Below are 24,370 nucleotides of genomic sequence, written 5' to 3'. Positions count from 1 at the left end.
AGTAAAAACATTTTGTTTTTCAACTCTGGTGAATGCTAAGTAAAAGATTTTTTCACAAGGATTAAATGTACATCTTTATGTTAATTTCATTTCATTTGACTGTCATCATTGCATTGCACTTACTATCTGTGCTAAGCCTTAGCTGAACCCCTGAGCTGCATTGCATGTGGAATGGCACCAATATCTATCCATTAGATCAACACTTTTGTTGTGAACCATGTGTCCATTTTTACTGCAGCCATTTATCTATTTCTGCAGACCTGCTGGAATGTTTCCCCAGGCCATCAGACAAAACCATTTTCAGAAAACCTTGCTGTATTAGCTCAGGATGCCCTGGTCATGCTGTATAAAGCACGGGTGGGCACGCACAAAGTGTCAGGTACAGGGCAGAACAAAAATCTCCTAATCCTCTAACTCTTTGCTCGTCATTATTATTTCACAGGGCAGCCGTCCCAAATACATACGGCCCCTACCCTGCTCAGCCCAGTCTGCCAAGCTCCAACTCTGGGTTTGATGTTCCTCCAACATCCAACAGGGTATGATTATTTCATTCCTTTTTTAACATAACACATCAATTATTCAACCTTTGCTAGACCAGATTTGATTTTTTTGATTCAACAAAAATGACTGCGCGTGTGTATGAGTGTGCGTCCAGCCATCTAAGGGGAGACTGAATATAGAATGTTCCGCAAAGATAATACCTCATGGCTAGGATGATTGATGGATGGTGAAGGGGTGGGGTAGAAGAAAATAAAAATGCAAGTACTCTGGAATAAATGATGACTGCATTAGCATAGCTCTTTTCACTCTCCAATAAATTGCCTCCCTTCCTCAAGGCAAACTGTCCGCACAGCAAGTGTAACTGTGACAGTGTTCGTATGTGTTTCTGTTTGTGTGCTAGTAAAGTTGTACTTGTACTAATTCTACAGAATTGTTAGGAAGTTTGGAGCAATGATAAAGCAAAGATTAGATTAGTATACATTAGCACTTCCAAGTTTTGCAAAGCAGTTAAGTAATTTCAAATACCCACTGGGTAGCAAAAGTAAACTTTAACTCTATAAATGACACAAAGTGCTCAAATGTACAACTGACTCCCTAAAGCATTTCTTAGATAATTGAATTAGCTTGCGATGTACACGCCTCTCATTAATTCATACCTTTACAAAAGTGATTTCTTTATCCTTTGGCCTCATTTCTTCTCTATCTCCCACTTTCTAACTCTCTGCATCTCTCTTTCTTCCTCGCCTGCCATTCCTCTCCGCTCCTTCCATCCTCATCCTCTGCTAATGAGCCCACTTAAATCTATGCCAAAACACAAACAGCAAGAGAAGAAGAAAAAGAGGTACACTGCTTACTGGAAGCTCTGTTTGTTAAAGGACTCATCATGTGAGAGCTGTTTTCAATAAATAATAAATGCAAACGATGACTTTTGTCTCCAGACGAGACTTCGGGATATGAATTATGCATTATTATTCCTGGATAGGGCAATGCGGGGACAGGGTGGCAGTGTGTGTGTGATGGTGTGCACATATAGTAGATCCCTGCTACACAATGTCAGTTTGTGAGGCTTACAATCACAGCTTTTATGTGGACACAACTCACTGTGATTACATCTGTCAAGACATGTTGTGTGCCCAAACCTTAAGCTCCTGGAGGCTCATTTGACTTTGTTTTCAAACTTGAAACAGTAGGAACACAAACTGCAACCTTAAATGATTACTTTCAGCTTATTTTATGCTAATCAAGTCTCCTGATTGGTCAGATGATGAGTGTGTGTGAGGTTTTTTTGTCCTGTGTGTGGTGGGTGTGTGAGGTGGCCCTCCCAGCACATTTGTGGTTTTTTTCCATTTGATGTCTACTCTCTCCCTTCTCTCCTTTTCCCCCTGCTGTTTCCTACTCTGTAATCATTACAACAACAAAGGAAGCTGCTCTCCCGCTAGACAGTGGAAAGGTTCCACTAGAAATGCTAAAATGTATGTGTTTTTTTTTTCCTTTTTCACGGCTTCTTGTCTGTTGTCACCGGGGAACATGAGTGGAAAAACTTGATTGAAAATCAGGAAAAAAGGGAATAATTACAAAGAGGAGAAAGGCACCCATCCACCCGCGACAGCAATCACCGGTGATCTCTGCTGTCATTTCACTCTGCAGTAAATAATTCATCAAAAGAAACAAAGGGGAAACAAATATGCAAATAAATCCAGAAAAGGCCTGTTACACCAGCCTACCGCCACATGGGAAGGATAGTAGTGGATTATTAGCACGGCAGGTTATGACTGTGATGATTCTGAATTCCTCTTGTTTTATCTGCCTTGACAGTACTGAAGTCACACATGCACAGGGAGAGAGAAAAAACCTGGAGGGATTTGAGGGTTTTATTGAGGAGGGAGGGATGGAGGGATTAAGGACAAGGGGAATGGAAGGATTGAGGGAAGGGGGGGGGGGGCAGGGAAAAGGGGTAGTCGACATCGGAGGGGAGAAGAAAGAGATTTGGGAGGGGAAGGAAGGAAAAGAGGGAGGGAGGCTTTTGAGGGTGTATTCGACAGTACTGTGAAAGGTAGCCATCAAGAGCTTTGATGAAAAGTGCAGGCCTTCTAAAGCTTAGGAGTGACAGCATATGATTTGGTCAAAGCATGAAGCTTTTCAAAGGTAGACATTCTCACTCCCATTCATCCCCCTCAGATTCAATGTAACTTTTGGGCTGAGCGCCGGCAAAATTCCCGAATTGGTTTGACAGATTGACTGCATGTGGTATTGTCCCTGTGACTTGAGGACAGTAGGCTGGCTGGAAATGTAGACATCCTGAAATGAAGGGGAATTAATGTTTCAACAGTTATGCTAAAAGTCACTTTTTTATTGAGGAAGTGGCAGAAGATGTGTAATTCTGTATGCCTAAAAGAAACCTCATTATCATTTCCCCATGGTTCTTTATTGGTAGCCATGCAAAAGTGCTTAATAAAAGTACAAGCATGGGATCTTTGTATTTGACTGACACAGTCCAAAAACAAGTCTGTTGAAACATTCAGCTGCCCTGACCTATTTCAAGCTACAACATTTTTTTGTACACATTCAGAAAGCATCCTTCTCAACCCTCATGGATGGTATGTGATTTCTGCGTTTTTGTATCACCTTAACCCAGAGCTTTGCCAATGGCCACCTAGTTTTCTTGGAGTGGTGCTTGAGGCCTATTAGCAGTTTGGCTCGGTAACAGCAATATGGACAGGCTTTCTGAGCCAACAGTCGTTAAAAGTGAGGGTTGATGTTTCAATCCCAGGTCAGTGGTAACAGGCAGCTTGTTAGATTATACCAGTGTGTCATTTTCACACACACTTACACAAATACATCATGTTGAAAAAAGCATGCAATTTAACACCTACGCACAGACAGACAAACTCACTCATGATACTGCTCTTTGCATGTAAAAGCGTCTGCACCAATTTGAACATGCATGCCTGTGAGGCCCTTGTCTGATAATAGTTTCTAGTTTGCTCTTGCTCTCTCTCTCTCTCTCTCTCACACACACACACACACACACACACACACACACACACACACACACACACACACACACACACACACACACACACACACACACACACACACACACACACACACACACACACACACACACACACACACACACACAGATAATAGTGTCTAATTTAGGCCCTCATATCTGTCGAGTTCTCCAGAGAACTAGACCTCATCAGGAATATATTGGTGACCTACATACTACAGTAGGAACACACAGACAGAGACACACTATACGGAAACGCAGACTAGAGTACTTACAGGCACACGAATGCATGCAGACACAGGCACAGAAACATGCCTGCACATCCACACAATCAGATGCACAGACTTGCAGGCGTGTAAACATGTCTGTATGCTGTACATACGTGTGTGGGGCCACCCACTTCAAAAACGGACATACAGATGCACTCCCACGTCTTCTTTGAGAGGTCGCACAGGTCTTTCTTAAGAGCCATGAAAAAATAAACTGAGAGGAAAATAGTATTCATAATTTATATTGAAAATTGTGCAATGATGGATTGAATAGTTGTACATTTAATATTCTGCAGGTGATGTAGGGGTCAAACTAGCTGATCTTGGGGGTAAAATAAAGTTGACTGTTAATCATTTAAAGGTGCTAAATACATCATTTGGAGCATTTATTTCATTGAGGGAATTCTTGCACTCTACATGGTGATGGCTGATACCGCCGCTAGCAGCTAATGGTGCTAGCAGCGAAAACAGTGCTAACGTGTTGACAAAGCTAAGTGTTATCCAGAGGGGGAACCAAAAGGTGGGCTTTGTGCTTCTCTAACAATGCCACAAACCAAACTAACATGCACATGCTGCTAGCCCAGCTTCATAAACAAGCACAGAGTCGTTTGGAGTATAACACACACAGTGGGAGTGTGACTCTCTACACAGGAAAAGTGTATTGTTTTTTGGAATAAAATGTTTAAGAGATAAAAGATGAAAAAGAAACAAATCAGATATGAGTCTATCATTCTTTTAAATAAAACATTAAATAACACAAAATGCCCACTCCTGACAGGATCACACTTCATACAGTGTGACAGTCAACTCTTTATTTTAAGCTGCTTCATTTAGGATCCTACTTAGGTATACATGCCCTTCAGTGGTCATCATTTTTGTCCAGAACAGAATCTGCAGATCATGCCGATGATACAGTAACTGCATCATGTGTCTGAGCTGAAATAGCTGTATCTATGTATCGATGCTGTATTATGCATAACGTTGGCACCAGACAGACCTCCAGTCATCATTCATCATTCATGGGCATCGTCTGTCAGCTTCACAGTCTACTAAATAGCCGAGAGGACATGACAGATAGTGAGAGGGAGAATATCTAAACTAAACATACCAGAAGGCCTGACTCATACAGTTATCACCACTGCAAACACCTCGAAAGAGAGTAAGTCAGAGATAAAGAGACAGAGAGCGAGATGTGAGATGGCATGACAGCAGGGATATAAGAGGAAGACTTTTATTGCTTCGATCATATTGGTCCTAATATCTTTTAATGGCCGGTGTCATGATTAGAGCCAAACTATATTCAGTGGCAGGTTTAGAGCCCCTGCTTCAATATATCTACCAAAGGGTGGAGGCAGACATTTATGAGTGACTGTCTGCTTAACACCATGTTTATAAATGGCTAAAAGAACCCAACTCAAACACAGTGCTGGCTACGCATAAAGGAGAAGGAACTGAGGTTGGCCCACAACTGACGCAGAAAAAGGCAATAGGAGCAGCATGGAAACACATTAACTATTTTCACGTTTATGGGTGGTGAGAGGGACTTGGCTCAACGGAGAAGATGAGCTGACTCATAGTGGTGTCTTAACTTAGCTGGAGCTATTGGAGCTGGTGTCGGACCACAGTTGACGGAGTCAGAACATTTAGAATTAAAGCAGACACACTGTCCAATCCATAGTATCTTCCCAAACAAAATAGCTGTTTCTTGGGTCATGTGAACTGTAGCTGGAGATGATACTGCTGACAAGTTGACCCTGCTTCCCTCACAGGCTGAGCCTCGAAGGCAGCACCAGATCTCTGATTGTGTAATTATCTTTAGCCTTAGTGAATCAGACGCTAATTACAGGCTGATTCCGTGAGCATTAAATTACATTTAAGATGTACTTTCATGTACTTAAATGTGGCCCTTAGAGGCAGGAAGGTTGAACGTTTTTAACTCAGTTAGTTGATTGAGATGTTTATTAGATGTCTGAATATCGAACATACTGACACAAGGGAGCAACAGCTGGCCCAAAGGAGGACGAAATAAACCTAGTTATTGAAATTATAGGAAAAATCAAGAAAGAAAAACACCCTCCCCTCAGACTTACAGGACTGCAGAAACTAAAAGCAAGAGCAGGAGTAGAACAGTTGACACAGCAGTCTGCAAGTTATCCTCATGCCACAACAGGACGGAGAAAGAAAACACATATCAAGTATTTCCTATACACATTCCAAAATCAATAAGAATACCAAAGTTGTGAAAAGGTAACTCCAGCCTTCACAACCTTGCCAGAAAATGAAAACCCTCCCTTTCTAATGAAGAACACAGCAGTATGGCTGAGCAGCAACTCAGTTTGTCTCCTGACGACTTGAGGTAGACAGAACAAATTGACAGTTCATCAGTGATTCGCACTGAGCTGTTTTACTGTTACATACAGTAGAGATTTATAAGCTGGCACAGAGAATAGAAACGTTAATACCATCTTAACATAGTAATTGATAATTATGTGCATATTACATCTTTATCACCGCTAATAAATCAACAATGTAGGTTATGTGTGAGTCCAGCCTTGAGTCAAGCAAGACGTGATTGACGAAGGTAATTCAAATCAATCTCAGTTTCAATTTGTGCTCATTAGTAATAATAAGCAAATGTTTGAAGATTGTAAACATGGTAAACATAAAACCTGCCAAAGATAAGCATGCTAGTGTTTTCATCTTGAGCATGCATGCTGGTGTAAGTATTTAGCTCAAAGCACAGCTGGATAATCATGTTTCTGTTTCCATCTCAAGCTAAACAATTTCTAGCGATTTGAAATCAAGCATAGCTGTTCATAATTTTTCATCATTCTTCCCACATATTTAATCTAACTTAAGCCAGCCAGAAACATGTGTAAATGTATATTGATGCAATCTATTAAAGAGGACTTCCCTGAATATCACCATGTTAATTTGCATATTTATACATTTAGATTCCCTAAAGTTTGTTTTACCGTATGTAAACAGATTTTATTTTTCAATTATTATGTTACCATTTTCATTTTTTGTAATGCCCACTGTCTTTCTTTTTTCTTTATCTACTATTTCCTTATGTGAAGGCTTTAGCAACACAAATATAACCTGTCATGCCAATAAGGCAGGATGAAATTGAAAAAAAAACGAGACTGGGGGGGTGCAGTGTGATGGTGATATGTCTGGATTGCGTGATGTTATTTTCTTAAAATGAGTCAGAAAGCAAAGGAAAAGCCAATTTAAAGGGACAGAGAGCGTATGCGATGACTGACAGACAGTCACAGAGTAAGATGAGGGCATTCTGTAATCATACAGTCAGTGTGAGCTACCGAAGAGCTGAGCCACTGTTATGTAAACCAGAATGAAACATTCATGAGCAAACCATCGTCTCATTCTCAACCCATTGGGAGAGTGCATGAATGACCCATATGGTGGGTTGGCTACTATCTGAAACTCATCTGTGGCAAACGGGAACGCTTTGAAGGGTTCAATGCACTGGGCAGATATCAAACCCAGAGAGAAAGACAGATGTGTGGAAGGGCAGGAAAAGAGACAACCTTTATCGTCATCAATGGAAAGGATTATACGATGCCAGAGCAACTGAGGTTATATTTAAAAACCTTAAGGAAAAAAGATGGAAAAGGGTTTTTGGGGGTGAAGGGAGAAGATGAAGGACAGAAAGGGGGAGGTGGGGTATATAAGGAGGAGGAACGAGTAGAGAGACAGGGATTAGGCAATAAAAAGACAGATGAGATCAAGAGACAGCTCTGACACGCTCAGGCAGCGTATGCTTTCTGCGAGCCTGGGAGCAGCTGGGCTTCACACACGCACACACACACACACACACACACACACACACACACACACACACACACACACACACACACACACACACACACACACACACACACACACACGTGCACAAACGTTGTGATGTGGTTAGCTGTGACTTTGTCTCTGACTGGGTGTATATATGAGATGTTTGAAAAGGGGCTGTGCTGTAGGAAGTTGTGCCAGATCCCCAACACCACACCCCACCATCATAAGGAGAAGGGGACTTAGGGGGCTTTGGGCTTCTGTTGTGGTTACTTTAATTCTCCCCCTCTCTTTTTTTCTGTCTCTGACTCTCACTCTATCCCGGTCTGTCTGTTTCTCGGTCCAACGCTCCGTTTCCCTCCGGCTGTTTTCTCTGCATTTTCTTCTCTATATATACATCGATCTCTTTCTTATCCCTAACTCCTCCAATTTTCACTTTCTTAGAGGCAATACACGACCATGAAAATTGACAAATATGTACCCTACATATTTGCAACACTTTTAAATGAAGAAAGAACTTCTAAAATCCTTTCCATTTCTCACCCCTTTTCAACACTGTGTCAATCTTAAACCCTTACATTGAGCTACATTCACTGACTTGTGTTAACATTATGCAAAAAAATTCTCCATTCCCTTTGAATGTCTGGTAGATATCAGAGAGGAAATGTAAAAAAATCACCTCACTTACAAATGGCCCTGGACACAACATCTGAACAGACCAGCTTAGCAAAAAAGAATCTCATATCAGTGAGCCTTACCCTGGAAACTCTGAAATAGGGGTATGAGTTGAAAGTCAGATCTGTGACACAAACGGTTAAATTACCTGATCTCTAAGGCATGTGTAGGCCTAAGTGTTGTAACATGAACACAGGATAAGTTTACATTATGACTGTAATAAGTATAAGAACCTCCTGCCAGATAAACCACAAGGCTCTGTGATCATAAGGTGGTGGGCTTTGTTGAGTTTTAGGGCTTCTGTTGTGGTCGCTTTGTACTTCAGTGATTTTTTCTTTCTCCAGGATTATCATGACATTCATTAAGCATTCCTCCATCACTCAACCTCTTTGTCTCTTTTCTTCCTCCTACAGAGTGTGATTTGAATATCCTCAAATTACTTGACTATGTTAGGTACAATAACCAGAGCTACATTCTCTCCTTTGATTCTCTCAGACGTATAACTCTTTATAACTTGTTTTATGTTCTTCTCTTTTTCCTCCTCTTTCTCTCTGTTCTTACACAAACCTTGCTCTGTCTGTAAGAAGAAGAAGAAAAAAAACGGTATCTAACTTAAAGGACATTTTAACCTAACTTTTGTGTCACTGGCCATTCAGGATGGAGCAAGACTCAAAGAGATTTTAATACATTACATTACATGTCATTTGTTAGACGCTTTTATCCAAAGCGACTTACATACATTCAGTACTGTGGACAATCCACACAGGAGCAATTTGGGGTGAAGTGTCTTGCCCAGGGACACAACGACATGCTGACTGAAGTGGGACTCGAACTTGCTACCCCATGATTTGAAGTCCAGCACACATCCACTGAGCCACAGCCTCCATAATAATAATAATCAGACATCCGACCACAAACCCGTTCTCCACAAACAGACACACACACACACATGCCCCCAAACACAAATCTATACAGTACAGAGCCCTGGGTGCATTCATACACACATGGAACCCACCAATCTGATTTTCTTTCTAAATAAACGCACACACACACTCTCACCACCCACCCACACACCCCTTCTTCCCCTGTTTCCTAAACCTCAAACACCCACACTCTGCCTCTTGATTCAATTAAACCACAGTCAAGTCTGGATTGTGACATATACCCCATGGAGGGAAGTGGGAGATGTGTGTGTGTGTGTGTGTGTGTGTGCTTCTTGTGTTTCTTGTGTGAATCAGAACACTTCCTGACCTCTTTTGCCATGGCCCTTCCTGCTCATTGTGGTAATGGATAAGTGACCTTTGACCCCCTAATACATGCTATGCTTGCCTTCCACTGCTGCCCCCATCTCCCCCACACATCTTCTGTTTTTGTGTTCATTCTCTCCTTTCCTTTCCTGTCTGTCTGTCTGTCTGTCTGTCTGTCTGTCTGTCTGTCTGTCTGTCTGTCTGTCTGTCTGTCTGTCTGTCTGTCTGTCTGTCTGTCTGTCTGTCTGTCTGTCTGTCTCACTCACTCTCAGTCTCTCTTCCTTAATGAGACAGGGACTGTCCTCCCTATGGGGAAAGAGGTCAGTGCCCCTGATACACACATACACACACACATACAAATTAACATACAGACGTTGACTGCACACATGCATACACATGCAGACAGGACACATGCAGACATGCACACATCCATGCAGATAAAAGGACAAACCCCCACCAATAATGCCACACACACACACACACACACACACACACACACACACACACACACACACACACACACACACACACACACACACACACACACACACACACACACACACACACACACAGACTGACCCAGAAATCCCATCTCTATTATGCAGAACATCAGTTAGCTGATGGTAGAACTGATTATGCAGCTACCCTCTGCTAGCCCACAACTCCCTGTTGGATATCTGCCTTTAAAACCCCCAATCCCAAATGTCTTTTTAGCATATCAATAGAGAATTATATATTCCCAAACAGTACGACTTGCATACATATAGCTTTCCACAACGTTCTCATCTCAACATGTCACAGCGTGAGCCAATTTAAAAGAAAAATACTAATAGGCAAACATTTCACACTAAAAGCATCCAAAAGTATAATTGAACTGTCACGCTGATGTTGAAATTACAGAGGTTCCCCGTCATGATTTGTTTTTCAGGCATATATTTTATAAATATTGTATAAGCAGGTGCATTTATGTTATTTTCAGATGAAATACATTTTAAACGTTTGCTGTTGGTCATCTCACACGTTATCACTAGTGATTAAACAGACCCTTAATCACCAACAATTAGCAGCTCTGTGCCAACTCTTTATCATACAGCAGGTGATCTGCTTCTCGGAAATGAGCTCAGTTGGAAAATAAGAAAATGCTAAGAATTGTTGAGCCATCACATAAAAACATCAATCTCCTTATTGAATCATCAGCAGTAATAAAAACAGAAACCAAAAACGATTTTGATCATAAAAGAGTTCATAAAACTTTAAGTGGTGTAGGTAAATCAGTTACTGTACGTGTTAAAAGACACTGCTGTAAGAGATATAGAAACACTAACTTTAAATGTATGTTGTAGGGCTGTGGCTCAGCAAGTGGCTCGGGTCACTAACATGTCAAAGATCCTTAACAGGATAAAACAATAAAAAAAAGTGAATGCACAGAGCTGATAGAGGTGCATAGGTGCTTGTTGCCATCAATAGCCGCTTTCACACCAAGTACTTTGCCGTACTTAGTGCCGGCACTTAGTGCCCCGGCACTTAGTGCCCCGGCACTTAGTACCCCAGGGCACTAAGTACTAATCGCGTTCACACCGGAATAAGTTCCCTGAGGGAAGATTACGCAAATGAGCCGCTGACGTCACTTCTTCTTCTTCTGCTTTGGGTTTACTGGCAGGCCGCAAACAACTTCACGGCGTATACTGCCGCCCGAAGTCTATGGCCGGAAGTCCCCGGAGTTGGGGACTGGCTTCAGTAGAAGCTGCTGGGACTCCCAGCAGCTTCCGAGTAAATCGCCAGAACGCCGACACCTCCTCATCTCCACCGCTCCCATGTTTTTTTTTGTGTTGCCATAAGTTATTCTCTCTCCGTTGGTGCGCGGGGCTAATGCTAATGCTAATAATGCTAATGCCACAAATACAATGGCGGCTTCACAAAACTTTTCAGAGTTTTACGGGGCGTGGTTTGCAATTCGCCCAGCCAATAGAAATTGGTACTTTTTTGGTACCACCTCTCTAGCAGGGGTAAAAGTTCCCGGCACTAAGTACTCTTTTTGGTGTGAACGCAACATAAGGGGTACTAACGGAACTAAACGGGAAAAGTACGGGGAAAAGTACTCCGGTGTGAACGCGCCCAGTGTTGGTATAGTTTTGTCGAACATGGACAATATGAATACATCTGGTTTAGAGTTTCAGTACTTTACATTCAGTAATTATGTTATATTGAGTGTTGTGTTTATTGTAGCAGTGTCAAAGCATATTATTGTAAATGTTTCCTGAAGACTTCTTTGTCTGTGAGGAAAGAATACTTCTAGTCATCCTCCTCTCCACTGCACTTTTCCTTTTTCACTGGCCAAGTTCTTCCAAAATGTTCATTTTCCTACTTAAATATTCTTGATTGCGTGTCTCACTTTACATTGAGAAAAATATGGCCTGATGCCACATGTATGAGCTTCAGAAAGAACACCTGACAGTCATTCGTCTTTTGCTGCATACTGCATTTATCTTAAATGTGAAACCTCAGGTAGAATGTGAAACAGTCAGCAGCAGCGCAGAAACTAACTTCAGATCACTCTACAAATACCTTGGCTTGACTGGGTCCCAGAGGGCCGGCTTTATAGATTGGTGCAGTGCAGGGGTGAGGACTGGTGACCCCAACAAAGATTGCTTGCTAAGCAAATAGGCAAAGTAATCTGGCTTGGTGTGTGCGCGCATATGTGTGCTCACACTTGTGTACCTTCCCCATATGCTTGTGTATTTGTCTGCAGATGTGCAGTGTGAGCATATCTGCAAGTGTGTATGTGATTGTTTCTGTGTGTATGTGTGTTGGTGTGTGTGCTTGCCTGCTCGCTCATGAGGAGCTGAGAATGTGGTCCCTTGTTGCATTTTCATTGATAATGCCATGCATTGCCACTCTGCATGTTTTAGCTTGGTAATTGAAAGGCCATCTGCGGTCTACTGGGGAGGTTTAGTAAAGGGTAAACTACGAGGCTCATTATTTTAGGAGAGGGCAGCCCTTGGAGGCCCAAAGCAAATTAGTTTGTGTCCAGTTTAACCTTCAGAAAACTCAATTACAGTAGGTAGGGTGTATGCATGTGCCATATTTATGCATGTTCTTTAGGAGTTTGTGCACACTTGCATACATGTTTTAAAACAACAGTAATAAAACAAAGTCAAGCTGACCTGTAGTTCTGGCAGAACAAAAGCAGCTACTACTTTGTCAAACAGACATTGTTGTCGTAACCAAAACTTGGTACAACAGCACACAAAACACAGAAAATTGATTAGACATAGTGAGTGTGTATGTGCTGGTCTGCCTTTGTAAGTCTGCTAGGTCCATAAACATGGAAACAGACATGACCTGCATGTCTCAGCAGTTTCCTGTGTAAGACGAGCTCTGTGTATGTGTGCGTCCCCATGGTTCTCCTGTCACTCCTCGGCCCTGCACAGCAATGCTTTCCACTCTATTAGTGTCTCAGTGTCTGCACAGCAGCACATGTGTATCTGCCTTTACATATATGTGTGTTTCCATCTGTCTCCTGTCACCAGCAGTCCTCTCAGCAACATTAGGACCTGTTAAGATCAAGGGTCATTTCTCGAAAGGTCAAAGTTCACCCTTCAAAAGGTGAAAAGCCACCAGGGTCAGGTCTGGTGTGAGGTGACATTTAACAAGCACACAGCTGAATGCTTGACAACTCACACCTTTGGGAACTTAGAGAACATCCCAAGTGGAAAACAATTCAATACAAAGACATACCACAGTCCTCTTTTATAGGCAAAGAGACATGGGAAACTGCCCTAAGAGATAAGTGGTTACTAGGGGTGTCACGATTTCATTTTCGTTTTCTTCCAGAGTTGACTATAACATTGTTGTAGTCTTGATTTGTGCATTCCAACAGAACGTCGGTTTACATTGGGCCCTGACATAATAATATTTGTTCACATACATGCTTTAATTAGCTGCCAAATAGTTGCTAAATTGCACCACAGCTGCTAAATAATGTGTTTACTAGAGGGATATTAGAAGAACAATAAACATGTAAGTACAAAGGATGAGGGAGAGCCCCATGAGAAATTACTAATTTAGAAATGTCTTGTGTCGGTCTGTATTGAAAAGAAGACTTGAAAGGAGAGGAAGTCCAAGTTCACCCTGGCATTAAGAATAGGGGCTGCGCGGCTTACAATCACAGACATCCTTTAACATCCACACACAAACACACCCGCACCCTTGCACTTACAAACTTGCACAGCAGCACACACTGACAAATATCTTGCCCAAGTACAAAGTCAACTCATTCAACCAGTCCGGCAGTTAAAAACAAAGTTTTTCCCTCCAGCTAAACTCAAGCCTGACCATAATTGAGTCAGTGCTTTCAAGTGATTTTATTGAATTCCCCTTCACTGCTGTATTTTTATTGTTTTTACTTAGTTTCTTTCTATACTGCCGCACTATGTTTTATTGTGTGTGTTTTAATGTCTGATACCTTGGGAAGACTGGGGAAATAAATGTCATCATGCACTGATACATTCTTTTTCTTCATGTGTATTTTGGAGCATCGTGATGACATTTGCTGCTTCCCCTGCTGGGATATATACAGTGCTAAGATATGGTTATGGCAATGAAACTGCAGGGCTTAGAACTAGTGCAATTACTTATCTCAAATCTGATCAAAGCAAAAACATAACCAGATTAACCATTAATGACCATCCATAACTACAAAACAGGCATGTGCTATACTCACATTTTGTCTACATTGGTCCTTCATCATCGGTGGTTATTGCTGCACAGCCATGGGTAGTGGTGGGTTGGAAATAATGTATCTATAAGAGATGAAATAAAAGAAAACATGAATAGATATGTGCTATACAAATACCCTGACAATTCTCCTTCTGTTACGCATCAATATATTAACCCTAGCTCAAATGAACATTCATATGGATAAACAACATTACAAACAGGATACACTGCCAAGGACACATGAGGACACAAATACACATAACTTAGACAGACATAATGAATAATGGCTAATATTTGGCTCTGAGTAGATGTTATCACAAAAGAAGTAATGATAAAGCCGAGAGGCACTCCTGCTGCTTCTCTTCTTCTGTATTGAAAATGAACCTTGGTTGTCAAGGAACATTTCTGTATAGTTTGGGATCCTTTTGTTGAATTGACAAAAGCCAGCGGTGCACGCGGTTATCAACAGACAGTTATGTTACTCACAGTAATCGTCAAAAGACTTTCAATCATAGCATCCTCCATTTCCCAACAGTGCCTGTAGATCACTCCCTCCTTGTGTGTGTCTATTTTTCTGACCTGTTACCATTTCAATAATATCCATTGATAGAATGGTATAATATAGACACAGAAGAGTGTACTGGGTATATGATTGGTTTAACAATAGTATGGCTACTACCTCTGCCTCATTTGTCCATAAGCAGTATCTCTGAGAAATGGTTTAAACATGTTGTGATCGTTTCTTGATAGTCCAGATATGTATTGGTTTTACCCTGAACTTCTCTCATCGGTGAAATCGCAAAAACTGTGAATTTCCCCCTAGCCCACACACGCATAAACCCCTTAAACCCCAGTTTGTGCGTGAGTGTGTGAGAGTGTGGGTCTGCATATGTATGAATGTGTGTCCATCTTCTATCCAGTTGAACAGGATGTAGGAGGTTAAAGGAGAGGGTCAAAGGTCAAAGCCTGACTAAATAATTACCAGATACTCTTTTGGACGACACACACACAAACACACAGCTTCACGACTATAAGGGTTGTTATTTTTGAAATGTCTGGACAGTCTCTTCCTCTGTGACCCCCTTAGGCTGTGCACACACCTACACCTATACAAAAACACACACTTGAACATGCTCTCTTTTCCTCCCTGTCTGACTGGCCCTCACACACCCCACCCCACCCTACCCTCACACACACACACACATACACACACACACACACACACACACACACACACACACCACACACACACACACACACACACACACACACCACACACACACACACACACACACACACACACACACACACACACACAAATAATGTCCAAGCCTGGACGCTTGTCCCTCTGACAGGCTATCAGTCAGGAAACAGAGGGGAGAAAAGGAGACGAGAGCAAAGGCGCGAGAGGCAGAGTGGCTAGATTTAGCCTGTCAGTCACAAAAGGTCAAGGGTCGCACTGAAAGCCCATTGACATAAATGCACATATGCATGTGTGCACTCACACACACACATACAACAGTGTTCATCAAAACAAGGTCAGAAGTGGAGGGCAGACAGCTGGCTAGGTTTACAGAGAGAAAGAGAGAGAGCAGACAGCTGGGTAGTTTTACTAGCGTCTGCCCTTTAAATAGAGACTGGAAGAAAGTTTAAAGAGGGCACAAGTGAATGTTTACAGCAGGGCATAAAGGTGCAAGCACTTATTTCAATTGTTCTAAATGGGCTTAATATCGGTAACATGGCCTCTAGAATTCATGAGGGAATCATTTGATCAGCCATAATAGGATTTAATCAGATGAAACCTTTTGTGTTACTATTTTCGCCACAAGCTTAGCCCTCTGTTTTGCATCCTTTGTAAAATAGTTAAAACAAAAGGAAGGAAATAGGAAAAACTTCTAATTACATGAATCAGTCTGGACCGCGACACGTCAATTCACCTCCTGTTTCTGTACTGAAAAATCTTCTGTTCACACCCAGGTAATTAGCCCAATAATAACTAGAATTGGCGCAAGAAACCTAGGCAGGAAACCTACTCACAAACAAATGGTCTTATCTACACACATAATCACTAAAACTGCACATACTCCACAAACACAAACAATGTCATGGATTCCGACAGGTAAGGTTATACACGGACAGACTCCCATTTACCACATGGACCGCTGGTCAGGTATTTGTGCTCACAAGCTCTGGCCAAGACAAATTAGACCTTTATTGTCTCTGACTGCTAGAGAATGTGGCTATGAGGGGAGAGATAAAGGAGTTGGGGTCAGGTGGTGAGAGAGGGTGAAGAAGTGTGTAGTAATAAAGGTTTTAGAGGTTGATTCCCAGAATGGGCTTCTGTTATCATGGACTCTTTGCAGCGACGGTTACATTTTTCTCTTGTTTTCATTTGGTGTTGTTTGAGTCTGTGAAGGTCTTGTCTTTAACTGATTCGACATATGATTGCAGAATCTAAAGGCAACAGGACTTATGTTGGTGTGGGATGCGTTCTGGTTTCTATGGTGGGTTGACCATTGACATTGGAGCAGGCTTTGGTTGAATACAGGCACACAGTCCACGATGAAAGCAAAAGAAGCAGAACCCATTGGCTGAAATTGCATTCCCTGAATCCATTGGCTATCAAATGACAATGTAGCTTTTTATTAGCTCACAATTAGCTTGTTCACTGGCCTATTTGAAAGTATCCTCTTGTAGACATCCTGTCACTACTACTCCTTTCTCGCATCTCGAGTTGTGAATCGGACTGTAAACAAAAAGCAGGTTAAAATTGTCCCTGGCTCTTAGAGGCTTAACGTTATTTTTAAATTATTTGTTTAGTAAAGCTAAATATCCCTGTTTGACACTGATATGCCCCGAATAGACCGACTTGACAGATGATTTGAACAGAACATTGTAAACTCTTCATACTGCGAGTACTGTTTGAATCACTACTATAGAATATACATTTGCAATTGAGGGTAGCAAAATGTAATTTGTATGAAAATGTCCTGTGAGCCACTTTGCATTTGTTGGTCTTCCCAATAGAGTTTGTTTTGATGGAAAACCACTTTCACCTGCAGGGACCCCACATGGGGCCACAAGCCCCCAGGCTAAAAAAAGTCTGAGTAATGTGATCAATCAGTGCAACACAAAGAGGGAGGCCAGACTGAACAACATGGGTGGTCAAGGTAGAGCAGCCAGGTGGGTCAAAAAGGAGGACCCGAGGAAAGGAGAATGGAGTAGAGCATGTGGTCAACACAGCGGGAAACACAGTGGTCATTTCACCCATGGACACACAGATATACACACCAATTGATAGACTTACTGATAAAATGAAAGATGCATGGTTAGCCAAACATGGAGACAAACAGCGAGACCGGCCAGAAGCCAGATGAACAGATAGGGATGCATGCAAGGCTAAAGTCACACACAGAGACACACACAAACAAAGACAGACAAACTAGTCCACCTAGCCAGACAGGCTGAGTTTGTCTTGCCTGTGGGGATGATCAAGGGTAGGCTGCGATACACAGTGATTTGTATTATTAATGTTGCGCTGTCTAGGTCATAAAAACGACTTCTTTCTTACATCTCATGTAAGAGTAATGCTTTCCTTATGATTTTATATTATCATCTCATCCCCCAACCCACCATTGATCATGTGTGTCTAGGAGAGGTGAATAATAAGTGAAGGTGTGTGTGTTTAAAAATTCAACAGAACATTAAACCGTATAAAAGTCGACATATTCGATGCAATGTAGGTATAGAATAGATATGAGGTGGATATGAAAAAAATCAAGGGTTAATATATCATTTGCAAGATCACTTGTATTTTTTATAAGGTTGTGTCAAGTATACTAAAAAAACCATTCATCTAATAAGTAATTTCATCGCTCATGCAGCCTTCAAGCTTGTGTGGGACTACTTTCAATGCCGCACCTGCCCGCAACACAGTTTCTAATAAAACCTGGCCCCATCCCACAGGACACATAAGACACATAGCATTATGGATGTTTTTAATCTAAAGAAATGCTAATACAGTTGCTTAGGTGTTTGTTAGATGATAAGTTAGAGGCAGAAGTAAAACATGAATAACAGCTTGCACTAGCTTAAGGCTATTGGAAGTAAAAATGCATAACAATAATGTTGCATCATGTGCTTGGTTCTCTAAGTCCATGTTGTTTCCAATGGTAATAAATACAAATGAGAGCTTAGACCATCACATTTCAGATCAACTTGTTAGTATTACTGCAATGAAAACCTCTCACAATATTTTATGAGATTGTGATGAATACACTTTACAGAAAGCAATGCTAGACCCATTAATAATAGTTATATAACAAAAGTAACCTACCCCAACAATTCCATAAAAAGTCATAGAAAAACACATTTGATTACCAAAACAAACGCATTTCCTCTAAGCCGAATAGAGAGTGAAGGCCAGTTTAACAGGGTTAGTATACTTAGCTAGCATGCAATTTACGTTTGTGCATTGGCTGTTTTTAGGCCAATAAACACAAATGGCATGCAATGATGTGAAGCGATTATTTTCTTTACTGTCTGTTTGAACACCCCTTATTGTATATTATATATATACTTATATGTTTAATGAAGTGCCAAATGTGTTCTATTAACCACTTTGTGTATGCGTGTATTCATCCACTGTGTCATATTTATGGCTTCATATTTGACAAAAAAATATGTTTTACTCTGTTTGCCTTGAATGTGAACAAAACACTTACAATGGCTTCCAGTGTTCTTGCTTGTGTAACGGTTTACCTCTGCTCAAAGATGTCCTTATTCTGTATGTCTGATTTAGTCTAAATCCATTTATATTCCCAGTCATGAGATATTTCTAACATCTAACATACTTTCTGCACAGCTGCTCCACCAGAGACCTACAGTACCAGAGTACAGTGGCTACTGGCTAGAGCACTGTTATCTGTGTATTCATGTTTAACTGAGCCAGACTATAATAGTGCGTTATTACGATGTGGTGTGACAATCCAATCTGATGGCAGTAAAAGCTCCACCCAACCACACTGGGAGTGGAAAGATTTCATGCAAACAGCTTTTCTCTTGCTAAACCAAGCAAGGGGAAACAACGCTTTGCACAATGGCTCTGTTGTATTATTAGCCCCGCAGAGGAAGCTCCAATTGTCGGATCAGACTCCAAAAAAAAGAGTCAAGTTAGTCTGGGAAAATATCAGCTTCCTGTCCATGACTTCAGGGTTTAGCCTGAGTAAGCGTTTACTTCTGCCTTTCTCATGCTTCACACACTTTATGACCTGGTGTGTTTGTTTGCTCTCTCTCTCTCTCTCTCTCTCTCTCTCCCTCTCTCTCTCTCTCTCTCTCTCCTCTCTCTCTCTCTCTCTCTCTCTCTTCCCCCCCCCCCCCCCCCCCCCCACAGTTATTTGGCTGGCTCCTTGTTTACTCACATTAAAATTGTCAGGGAAAGCCAAGTGAGTTTAAACAAACACATGCGCACACAGGCATACACCAATCAAAATTGGCTGGCATCAAGGCACCACATCACATCATTGCTAAAACACCAACAGCACCAGTATCTGATTCTCATACACTACACCAGAGATTATCGCTTTAAATTATGCTGACATAAATAAACCCTTCAAATCTGTGTGTGTGTGTTTGTGTGTGTGTGTGTATGGCAGATGAGACGAAGGCTTAGAAGGAGTGATAGTGAAATGAGAGTCAGACTGTACTTCATTTGTTATCGTTATTATTTGCTCTAATGGTCAGATATGGTTTCCCAGGAGCTCTTTGTTGCCTCTAACACTCAGTGGGAGCAACAAGCTCTCAGTAATAAGGGCTAGAGAGGGGAAATACCAGGATAACTCCTCCAACTTATCTGGTTGGTAGCCAGCCTGTATCTCCCTGGGGCAGCACACACTGTCTGTCTGACCTCAACTGAACTGAACTCATCTGCAACAGTAGTCTCACTGCTGATGATGTGGAGCTGCAAGCGAGCTAAAGAGTGCAACAGAGCAAAAGAGGAGGGAGAGCAAGAGAAACCAATTCCCTTTACATGCGTCTGGTGAAAAGGCATAACTCAAGTCACCCCCTAAATTTCATTGCTGTAACTAATGCAGGAATTACTTGCAACACAAAAGCTAACATATTCCCATACCTGATTGAGAATACCTTTCAGAGGAATGTGTCTTTAAAAGCACGTTGTAACTTACATAAAAATAAGCATAGCATTTGTTTTTGTATGCGTTACTTCTGTCTTGCTGAGAATAACATGAGAGGATTGATTTCAAATTCAAAACTGCATGCTGAATATAAAGCCACATTCAAGAGATAGTTGGCTTAGCTTAGCATAAAGACTGCTAAACACTAGCCAAAGCAGAGATCCAAATGTGTCGATAACTCACAAGATTAGTTTGTAAATAGTTCACCTTCTCCTTCCCTCTCTTTGACTCTTTCAAACACATATTAGGGTTAGTTTGGATGATGGAATCTGAAGAGACAGAAACAAAGACAAAGGACTAGTAAACAATCAGAGTGAAATCCATGTGAAAAAGAAACACGACAGGATGGACTGATGGAAGGGGCAAGGAGGGAGAGATAAAAAGGACACAAGAAAGGCAAAAAGAGAGTGGGTGCTCATTCGCTCCCACTCTCTTAGGCATAGCAAGACAAAGTGAGGGAGATGATGGATTTGGCATCAGGGAGCAAAGGTAGAGAAAGAGTGAGATGAGTTTGGGAAAAGGGTTCAGCAAAGGCCTAGGATCCAATCAAAAGACTGTTTTTGATTCTGTTTTTCATTTCACCTAAAATAATGTTTCAATAGTTCCTTGCTTATAGCTAAGCACTAACCCTGGTCTGTGAATGGGAACTCGTTTTGAGCAGAACACTTCTCTGTGGCCCCAGATGAACTGTGCAAACTCACTGCAGCTGTAGCTGGGGAACCAACAAGCGTGGCTGGATTAACTATCCTGGTCTAACCCCCGTGAAGAATCATTCACACTTTTTGAAAATGTGATTCAGAGCCAGATGCTTTATTGTTTAACATTGCTTGAGACATTTGAAACCTAAATGTTAGTTGCATGATTATTTAGTCAGGGGCCTTGCTTCAGTGGACCACATTATTTGTGAAATCTGAAGAATGTTTTGTTTGGTTTGGAATCATTTGGGTTAAAATGACTAAATAAATCATTCTGAAGCGTATTTTCTAGTTACACAGGAGACACAACACAGGAGACACAACAACCAGAAAGTCAGATCTTTTTGGACAGACCCATCTACCCAGACCTCCTTATGCAGATTTTAAAGGATATAAATGGAAACTTGTTGTATGAGGACATACAAATGGTTTATGAGAACATCCAACTGAATCCTAACTTTTGCATGGGTTTTAGTGCCAAATATACATGGAATGTATTTAACTATGAACGCTTTTTGGAGGTTGTGACATTAATACTGAATATTCAAACACACCATTTATCATTTATATTATTTTCTATTTATTAGCCATTTTGTAGATCTTAAACATGGTGCAATATGTTATTTCCTATTCTATCAAATTGATCCCAGAAAGTCTTTCTCAAACTTTTTAACATTTGTTTTGAAAAGCTGACTTTTTTGACAGCTTGCTGTCGATTTGGGGGATAGAATTCACCTTGAAACTCAGAAATAATGCTTTGGGACACTGATGCAAACGTCAGTAGGAGTAGCAACAGTCATAAACATAGGATATTATACTGCAGCAAATTTGACTGACACTGCAGCTCCGTCCACAGTAATTCTCAAAAGAAATAAAATATTGATTAAAACCGATGTAGCGAGTTTGAGTTGTACAAAAACAGAAAAACAGTGAGTTCTACAGACTGTGTGAGGTCTCAGTGGTAGCGGTGTTTACCAGAACTGAGCAAGAGGAACCATCAAAAAAAGAAACTGCACACAGTAATGTATGGACACGCTTTGTTACCATCGCATACAGTGTCCCAAGTTCATATTAAATGCATACAGTGAAACTAGCATATGTGTAAAATTCCTCAGAGACAGAATTGTTTTTCATACGCAGTACAACAATACTAACAGCAGCTGAGTGTGTACATTTCCTGTGAGCACATGAACATGCATAACTTTCTCAAACACAAATATGAAGTCTGCTCCAAAACACTAACTCGCATATACACATGAAAGCTGTAACACATTCATATCTAAACCTGCATGTATCAAGCTTTTCATAAAACTCATACATTTATACATTAGTCTCTCACATGAACACACGTGCAGTGCGGCTGTCTGCCTCCCACATGCAGTGTTTGTGACGCATAGGAAAAGTCATTAGACCCGCACTTCCTCTCCAAACAGAAGAGAAAGAAGTAAAGAGCGTCTTACATGAAACACACAGGAAATGTGTGGGTGACTGACTGGATGTGTGCGTGCATGTGCACGTGCGCGTGAATGTGAAGTGTGTGTGTGTGTGTGTGTGTGTGTGTGTGTGTGTGTGTGTGTGTGTGTGTGTGTGTGTGTGTGTGTGTGTGTGTGTGTGTGTGTGTGTGTGTGTGTGTGTGTGTGTGTGTGTGTGTGTGTGTGTGTGTGTGTGTGTGTGTGTGTGTGTGCGTGTGTGTTGTGTATTGGTCTGAAGTTCTGCCCCCAAGGCTGGTGACCAACGGCTTGTAATTGCTCGCCTTTGATTGCTTTCATTGAGTAGACTACAGCCACAATTACAGCCAATTAGAACACACAGCTCATGGTCAGCCTGCTCAGCACACACATTTGTTCTAGTGGGTTCAGCATTTGTCCAAATCCTATACCCCTTACTTTCAGAGAAACATTTGACTTGAGAGTAACCACTATAATTATGTATATATTATGTATTCTTTGGAAACCTTTATATTCTAACATTTGCACCAACGTTGGATGTGCATTGTAAAACTATCCCACATTTCACAAAACGTAATTATTATAACAGCCTACCAGATTCGATTAAAAGCAATATTATGAAAAGTATTATGAATAAAATATTACTGTAGGAATGATTTGTTAAGCTTTAAAGAAAAACACATAACAACTATGGCTTGTATCTCTGATATTTTAGTTTGTGTGCTGCATCATGCTGGATGTGTTTTGACACAAGCATGTATTTGGCTTCAACTGAAAAAGTTTCATTTCCCCCTTTGTAAGGTAAACAGTTGGAGCTTCTGCTTTTTATGGTTGTAATTGTGTAATGTGTGTGTGTGGTGGGGGGGGTGTGTGTCTCTCTATATACAGTACAGGAGCTCTAATTTTGTATAACATCCAAACCAGCTCTTCCTTGTGTTTCTGACTGTGCGTGGGTGCACACTTGTCTGCATCCTCAGTCATTCTCTTGCCTGTCATACTGGTGTGTCTGGATATGAATGTATTGTTTATGGTTGTTTATTTAGTGTGTGTGTGTGTGTGTGTGTGTGTGTGTGTGTGTGTGTGTGTGTGTGTGTGTGTGTGTGTGTGTGTGTGTGTGTGTGTGTGTGTGTGTGTGTCTGTAGTCTTCTACAAATTGGCCTATAGTCAATTAAAAGTAGAAGGGCAATCGAAGAGCACAGACCTCCACCAAGGCAATTTCCATAAGTGAACATTAATGGGTGTATCCGCCCCATGATTCGGATCGGTTCCAAAATGTAATGGGTTTTTCCTTGGCACACGCTCGGCCCTTTCACCAAGTTTCACAAAAATTGGAACAGTCGTTTTTTTTTTTCTGTAATCCTGCTTACAAACTGAAAAACAAACCACCCTAACCATTGGCGGAGCTAATAAATAGACCATAGAGCGAGCTATCGTAACAATGACAGGAAGAGAGGAAAATATCGAAACAGTCAGAGGGTGAATCCTGGGGTTTGAACATCTGCTGAAGCTTCAGGAAGCTCAGTCACTTTATGGCTGAAGGTTGATGTCTTACCTGTCTGCACTAAATCATGCCAACATTTAGACAGAACATCCACACACACAACAGATAGGTGAAGGACAGCTTTTTTGTGTGAAAGACTTCTCCTTCTCACACACAGAAACACACAAGTGGATTAATTTTGACACCGCGTCTCCCCGCCTACCTATGAACATCTGTCTCCACAGCAGGATCCAAACTGCTAATAAACATGCAAAGGCATGCTTGCGGGCATCCACACACACACACACACACACACACA

The 24,370-nt window shown here is 41.4% G+C and overlaps 1 long non-coding RNA gene across 1 annotated transcript in view; it reads right to left on the bottom strand.

The window, feature by feature from the left end:
- The window catches only part of LOC117480067, a 104,705-nt gene that overhangs the window by 23,324 nt on the left and 57,011 nt on the right, over positions 1-24,370 (bottom strand). The window contains exon 4 of the long non-coding RNA XR_004555631.1: positions 14,239-14,317. This is a non-coding gene — a long non-coding RNA (uncharacterized LOC117480067). The remainder of the gene's footprint in view (positions 1-14,238; positions 14,318-24,370) is intronic.

This window comes from Trematomus bernacchii, unplaced genomic scaffold (assembly GCF_902827165.1).
Source record: "Trematomus bernacchii unplaced genomic scaffold, fTreBer1.1, whole genome shotgun sequence".
Taxonomy (NCBI): Eukaryota; Metazoa; Chordata; class Actinopteri; order Perciformes; family Nototheniidae; genus Trematomus; species Trematomus bernacchii.
The sequence above is the reverse complement of the archived record's forward strand: the minus strand, read 5'-3'. Positions and strand labels throughout refer to the sequence as shown.